Source organism: Podarcis raffonei, chromosome 2, assembly GCF_027172205.1.
Source record: "Podarcis raffonei isolate rPodRaf1 chromosome 2, rPodRaf1.pri, whole genome shotgun sequence".
Lineage (NCBI taxonomy): Eukaryota > Metazoa > Chordata > Lepidosauria > Squamata > Lacertidae > Podarcis > Podarcis raffonei.
Genome location: NC_070603.1, coordinates 116,338,690 through 116,345,616, shown reverse-complemented (window position 1 = coordinate 116,345,616; position 6,927 = coordinate 116,338,690). Strand labels below are relative to the sequence as shown.

The following is a 6,927-nucleotide window of genomic DNA, read 5'->3' as shown; positions in this document are numbered from 1 at the left end:
TCACTGGAATGTGGCCTCCAGAATCAATGCAGCTTTAAGCCGATAAATGTTCCTCCTGCTCTATCACAAAGAACAATCAAATCTGAGACTATCAAGAGGAGAGAACTCCTGGATCTACAGAGTTAATATTCTCAACATCCTATGGACACAAACTGCAATGAGATTTCCCTTTAATTGCTTTGAGAATTTTTCCCTTAAAAATATGAAGCAGTATATAAATGAAATGAGTAATAATCTGAACATGAATAGCTAATTTCAATTTTGCATTCCTCAGTCTTTTACAATACTGTCTTCAACGTATTTATTATCATTAATTCATTTCCATATGCCACACTTCTTAAGAATCCTCCTTTCCTCTGCATTCTCAAAACTGTCACCCACTTCAACCCTCAGCCTTCATCTCAAAACTCTGCTGCCTTACTAAGGTGGAAATAAAACCTTTCATGAAACAGGCTTAAGCCTGTCTCACTTATTTACACGCAGACACAAGAGGTCACTAACTTTGATAGCTTGGGAAAAGATCAGATGCGTTCTCCGGGAAATAGATCTATTAGATGTTTTATTAGCCTTGACAGAACAACAGAACCTCCATGTGTAGGCAGAGTGTACCTTGATGTGGGGAAGACAAAAGTAGCCATTTCCTTGCTAAATGAATCTGATGGACATCATTGCCACAAGATGCGGTAATGGTGGTGGCAAAGAGAGTTTTCAAAGGCGATCAGACCAATTCACAAATGAGGGCGCTAGATTTATCAATGGCACTGGCAGAGGAAGGGGGGCAGGGGTAGTGGTCTGCAAAGGGTGTCAGGGGGCACAGTAAGAGCCCCCCCCGTGCTGCACTGCTCTTCCATTCCCCCCTGCCTCCCCTTCCCTCTCCCCCGTGGGGAGGACCGTCGAAATGGCCTGCAAAGGGTGTCAGGGGGCTGCAGGGTGAGAGGGACACCTCCCTGTTGCACTGCTCTTCCATTCCCCCTGCCTCCCCTTCTCTGTCCGCCGTGGGGAGGACCGTGGAAGAGGACGGGGCTCCCTGCTGAGGGACAGGGAAAGGGGCGGCAAAAGCCCCAGCTACGCCGCTGATCCGTGAGCGACTATATGCATCGTCCATCGCGAAGCAGCAGCTGCCTTGGACCCCTCATTCTGCCCCTTGAGCTCAGGACTGAAAGGACGCCCTGCAGCCTCTGACTCCACTCGGGGCCTGATCCTGCCAGGCGCACGTGCTCTCCTCCTCCTCCCCCTCCTGCCCCCCCCCTCCTCCTGCACCTCGGACTCCTCGCTCCGTCCCTGCACCGGAATCCGGCTCCTCTCCGGGGAAACTCGCCAGGCCACGGCCCGCTGCTCCTCCGCTCTCCTCGGCGGGGGACAGGAAAGTGCAGCCGCTCTCGAGTCCCCCTGGCTGGCCCCGTTTCCTGCCTCTCTGAGCATCGGAGTTCGCTGGCTGTGGGTTGGGCCCTGGGAGGCTGCAAGGCTGGATGCGCCCCCTTGCAAGGCGAGGGCTGCGAGACCGCCCTGCTGCTTCCCCTGCCCTCGTATTTGCAGCCCGCTGCTTCTGATCCTGGAGGTTCTGCTCTTAGCTGTCGGGGCAAATGGATTAGCTCTATGAGATCTGTCCATTCCTAGCTCTGGAGCAGCAGGGAACAAGCTTTTTGCACCCTTCTCTAGGGATGTCCACACGCCACCATCTGTGTCCCCGTGTACACAAATCACTGAGTTGTCTTATTGTCTTAACTCAGTCGGTAGAGCGTGAGGTGCTTTATCTCAAGGTTGTGAGTTCGAGTCCCATGTGAGAAAAAGTGGAAATAAAGTGTAATGTTACCTTGAAATTGTGTACACAATAGTCCGATGGTTTTTAGAGAAACCCAAAAACTTCCCCTTTCTATACCCTTTCGTTGTCATCAAGCAGTTGGTCCCTTACCTTTCCCGCCCCGACCTGGCCACAGTGATCCATGCGACGGTCACCTCCAGGCTTGACTACTGTAATTCGCTCTACGCGGGGCTGCCCTTGAAGCTGTCCCAGAAACTCCAGCGGGTACAGAATGCTGCAGCGAGGCTGCTCACGGGGTCTCTGCCATGGGAGCATATTCACCCAGTGCTTTTCAAGCTGCACTGGCTCCCGGTGGAGTACAGGGTCAGATTTAAGGTGCTGCTTTTGACCTTTAAAGCCTTTCACGGCCTAGGACCCTCGTACCTACTGGACCGCCTCTCCTGGTATGCTCCACGGAGAGCCTCAAGGTCCATAAATAGCAACACCCTAGTGGTCCCGGGCCCTAAGGAAGTTAGATTGGCTTCAACCAGAGCCCAGCGCCTTTTCAACTCTGGCTCTGGCCTGGTGGAACGCTCTGCCTCATGAGACCAGGGCCCTGCAGGATCTGATTTCTTTCCTCAGGGCCTGTTAAACAGAGTTGTTCCGCCTGGCCTTTGGCTTGGAGCCAAATTGATTCCCTCCCTCCCTCTCTTTCTTTTTTCTTTTCCTTTCTCTTCCTGCGATGAGGCTACATTTTAATATTTTAATGTTTCAATATTCTAATGTATTTTAATTTTGTTTTTAAGTTGTAATCATTCAACTTGTTTTTATTATTGCTTGTTAGCCGCCCTGAGCCCGGCCTTGGCTGGGGAGGGTGGGGTATAAATAATAATGATGATAATAATAATAATAATAATAATTATTATTATTATTATTATTATTATTATTCTGTAATAAGTGGGTTTTATTTGGAAAGCTGTCTCTCAAAATTTATTAGAACACTGGAATGTACCTGGCATTTTATAAGCTCTTCAGTATGTTGCACAAATAATTCTCCTTGCGATCAGTATGCAGTCTCTGGTTTCCAAATCCTCCAGAGGAAATATTCCTGAAATACCATTTCATGAAGCTGGGACGATGCCACCCAGCTGCCTGAATGCCTAGCAGCTGGAGGAGGCAGTCCAGTTCCCAGCTCTGCTGGCCTAGGTCATGTGATCACTTAGCTCCAGCAACAGATGCCAGGGCTGGGCTCTGTTATCTTTCCATACCCTCCAACATCTCTCTGATGAAAAGGGGCCAGGGACAAAAGGGTGGTAGGCTCTAGACCCCTTGGACCCCTTCCTTGACACCAAGGGGAGCTCCTCTTCTGGGGCTAAAAGCATTGCCGTGGAGGTTTCGTTTTTGTCATGATTGCAAGGGAAGAAGGGAGGGTAACCCCCCCAACACAAAGAACTGAATGAAAATAGCCCTGTCTGAGTGAATAGCTACTGTAGAGCATAATGTGGGTTTAGCTGTGATGCTCACCTGCCTCCCTGAATGAGTCTTTTCTTGGGGTCAGGGAGCTGGGGAGAACATGAAGTTCCCAGGTTACATTTCCTTCTGGTCAGCTATTCCAGCTCTTGTCTCCTCCCCATTTCTTTATGGAGGGGCAAAGGCTATGCACTTTGTATTGATGCAACTATAACCAACAACTGGTGTCTTCTGGGTGCACTGAGCTCCTCCCCCCCGCCTTCTCTCCTCCAGATATAATACAGATTCCATCCGCATCTTGCCCCACCCTCCAGAAGGCAAATATATCCGATTGTTTATTTAGGACATCATTATATTGTATGAAATATCGCCTTGTTTCTCTGAAGGGTAGACTTTTCATGAGCAGTGATAAATATGACATTAATTGGTTACTGAACAACAGCTTCTATGCTGTCAACATGAGCTTTGTCTGAGGTTTCAGACATATACATTTCCTTCAAGAAAGATGCAGAAAATACTTTTCCTTTTTGATTCTGGGCACTTGACTTCTCCCATCCTGCTACCATCATGGCAGACATTTGGGGGTGAGATCCAGGGCCCCCTCAGCAGCAGGCAGCAACAGATGGAGCCCCCACAAACATTTGTCACATTTTGAAGGGTTTTTTTTATTAAAAACAAACAAAAGGCTTTTCCTTAGCGTCTCATAGCCCTGAAGTTAGCTCTTGAAAAAGAGAGGGTTGCCAAATAGCATGGCCTCCAAGAATGAAAACAAACACTTCCAAATTCTTTTTTGGAAGAATTTGCAATGCTTTTGCAAAGTTTTTTGCAGATAAAATCGCTCAGATTCAGAAGGAGTTAGACTCCACCGTGGGAGCAGGGCCAGGGCGGGAGAGTGCTAGAGTTCTGTCTGGTCTTGTTACATGGGATCAATTCCAATCTGTTACCTCCGAGGATGTGGACAGGCTGCTTGGACAAGTGAAACCGACCTCCTGTCTCCTTGCCCATCCTGGCTGATAAAAGCAAGCCGGGAAGGGCTGGGCGATGGGCTCTGCGGGGTGGTGAATGCTTCCCTCTGTGAGGGAGCCTTCCCAGACCCGCTGAAAGAGGCGGTCATTAAACCGCTTCTTAAAAAAACATCTTTAGACCCGGCCAATTTGGCCAATAATCGCCCAGTCTCAAATCTGCCATTCTTGGGCAAGGTGATTGAGCGGGTGGTTGCTGAACAACTCCAAGCACGCCTGGAGGAAACGGACCATTTGGATCCCTTCCAATCAGGATTCAGGCCTCACCATGGGACTGAAACTGCCTTGGTCGCGCTGGTTGATGATCTCCGGCGGGCTAGGGACAAAGGTGAGAGCTGTTTCCTAGTTCTGCTGGATCTCTCAGCGGCCTTTGACACCATCGACCATAACATCCTTCTGGACCGTCTAGAGGGGCTGGGAGCTGGGGGCACTGTCATACAGTGGTTCCGCTCCTTCCTCCTGGGCCATGTCCAGAAAGTGGTGGGAGGGGGATGAGTGTTCAGACCCCTGGGCTCTCACTTGTGGGGTGCCTCAGGGTTCTGTCCTCTCCCCCATGCTTTTTATATCTATATGAAGCCGCTGGGAGAGATCATCAGGGGGTTTGGACTGGGTGTTCATCAGTATGCAGATGACACCCAGCTCTACCTCTCCTTTAAATCAGAACCAGTGAAGGCGGTGAAGGTCCTGTGTGAGTGCCTGGAGGCGGTTGGAGGATGGATGGCGGCTAACAGATTGAGGTTGAATCCTGACAAGACAGAAGTACTGTTTTTGGGGGACAGGGAGCGGGTTGGTGTGGGGGATTCCCTGGTCTTGAATGGGGTAACTGTGCCCCTGAAGGACCAGGTGCGCAGCCTGGGAGTCATTTTGGACTCACAGCTGTCCATGGAGGCGCAGGTTAACTCTGTGTCCAGGGCAGCTGTCTACCAGCTCCACCTGGTACGCAGGCTAAGACCCTACCTGCCCGCGAACTGTCTCGCCAGAGTGGTGCATGCTCTAGTTATCTCACGCTTGGACTACTGCAATGCGCTCTACGTGGGGCTACCTTTGAATGTGACCCGGAAACTGCAATTAATCCAGAATGCGGCAGCTAGACTGGTGACTGGGAGTGGCCGCCGGGACCACATAACACCGGTTCTGAGAGATCTGCATTGGCTCCCAGTACGTTTCCGAGCACGATTCAAAGTGTTGGTGCTGACCTTTAAAGCCCTAAACGGCCTCGGTCCTGTATACCTGAAGGAGCGTCTCCACCCCCATCGTTCAGCCCGGACACTGAGATCCAGCGCCGAGGGCCTTCTGGCGGTTCCCTCATTGCGAGAAGTGAGGCTACAGGGGACCAGACAGAGGGCCTTCTCGGTAGTGGCGCCCGCCCTGTGGAACGCCCTCCCATCAGATGTCAAAGAGAAAAATAATTACCTGACATTCAGAAGACATCTTAAGGCAGCCCTGTTCAGGGAAGTTTTTAATATGTAACGCTGTACTGTTTTTAACACTGATTGGGAGCCGCCCAGAGTGGCTGGGGAAACTCAGCCAGATGGGCGGGGTATAAATAATAAAAAATTATTATTATTATTATTATTATTATTATTATTATTATTATTATTATTATTTTGCACACCCAGAGACAGGGGTCAGCAACCTTATAAAGTCGAGGGCCGGATCGCTATCCTCAAACCTTGCAGCAGGACGGAGCTCATTACTACACGATCCAAAGATTGCACCAAAAAACAATAATAAAGTTCCAGAGGTCCCAGTTCTGCACTGCAGCATATCTGTTCCGTTCTGAGACACCCTCCCAGGGTTCTGGGGTGTGCGAAGCCTTGTTTCCCTGTTTTTAACTCCATTACCAAAAGCGTCTCCCCCTCCAAGATGGGAAAGTGGAGAACACGTATCCTTCTGCAGCGAGGGGGAGAGGTTTTCGGTAGCAGAGTTAAAAACAGGGAAACAAGGCTTCATACACCCCAGAACCCGGGGAGGGTGTCTCAGAACGGAACCACTCGCTGCAGCGGCAGGAGCAGTGAGCCAGTTGAGGGCTGGAGAGGGGCTGCCTTAAATGGCAGCCATCGAGTAATCACGCTGGCACAAACAAAGCCCAGGCCCTAGGCTCTAGGAGGAGAGAGGGAGGAGGAAAGAACTCTGCAACCAATCAGAGGGAAACAATGCTGCTGGCACCAATCAAAGGCTAGCCCCCTTCCTCCACAGGGTGGGGGAGAAGCCAGAAGAAGGGAGGGAGGGGTGCCGCTGTCAGGAAGAGAGGAAAAAATGGTCCAGCCCGAAGTATATGAATCAGAACCATGAGGCGATTTCTGGACCATCTGCAGGCTGGATCCGAACCCCATTTGGGCCGGAACTAGCCCGCGGCCCTTAGGTTGTGGACCTCTGTTCAGAGACTTCACAGCCATCTTCACTTCACTCCTCAGTCCCTTTCATTAATCTCCCCTAGCCGTAATTCTTTCACACATTCCTTTAAAACATTTCTGTGAACTAAGAAACACAAAAAAACACCCTCACTGGTCACCTTCCACAGATCAAAAGCCAATGCAGAAAATATTTAATAAAAACAGCTCAAAACAGGAACACAAGAGCACAGAAAAAAGGAGATGAGTTTTAAAAGCAATACCACATGGACCTTTCATTCAGCTGGAAAATGCTATCAGTAAAAAGGTCTTCAATAGATTATGCAAAGTTCAAGTAATG

At 49.9% G+C, this 6,927-nt stretch overlaps 2 pseudogenes; both read right to left on the bottom strand.

The window, feature by feature from the left end:
• The window catches only part of LOC128408778 (zinc finger protein 729-like), a 117,700-nt pseudogene extending 115,543 nt beyond the window's left edge, over nt 1-2,157 (bottom strand).
• Nucleotides 1-6,927, bottom strand: part of LOC128409126 (zinc finger protein 239-like) — a 49,543-nt pseudogene that overhangs the window by 6,794 nt on the left and 35,822 nt on the right.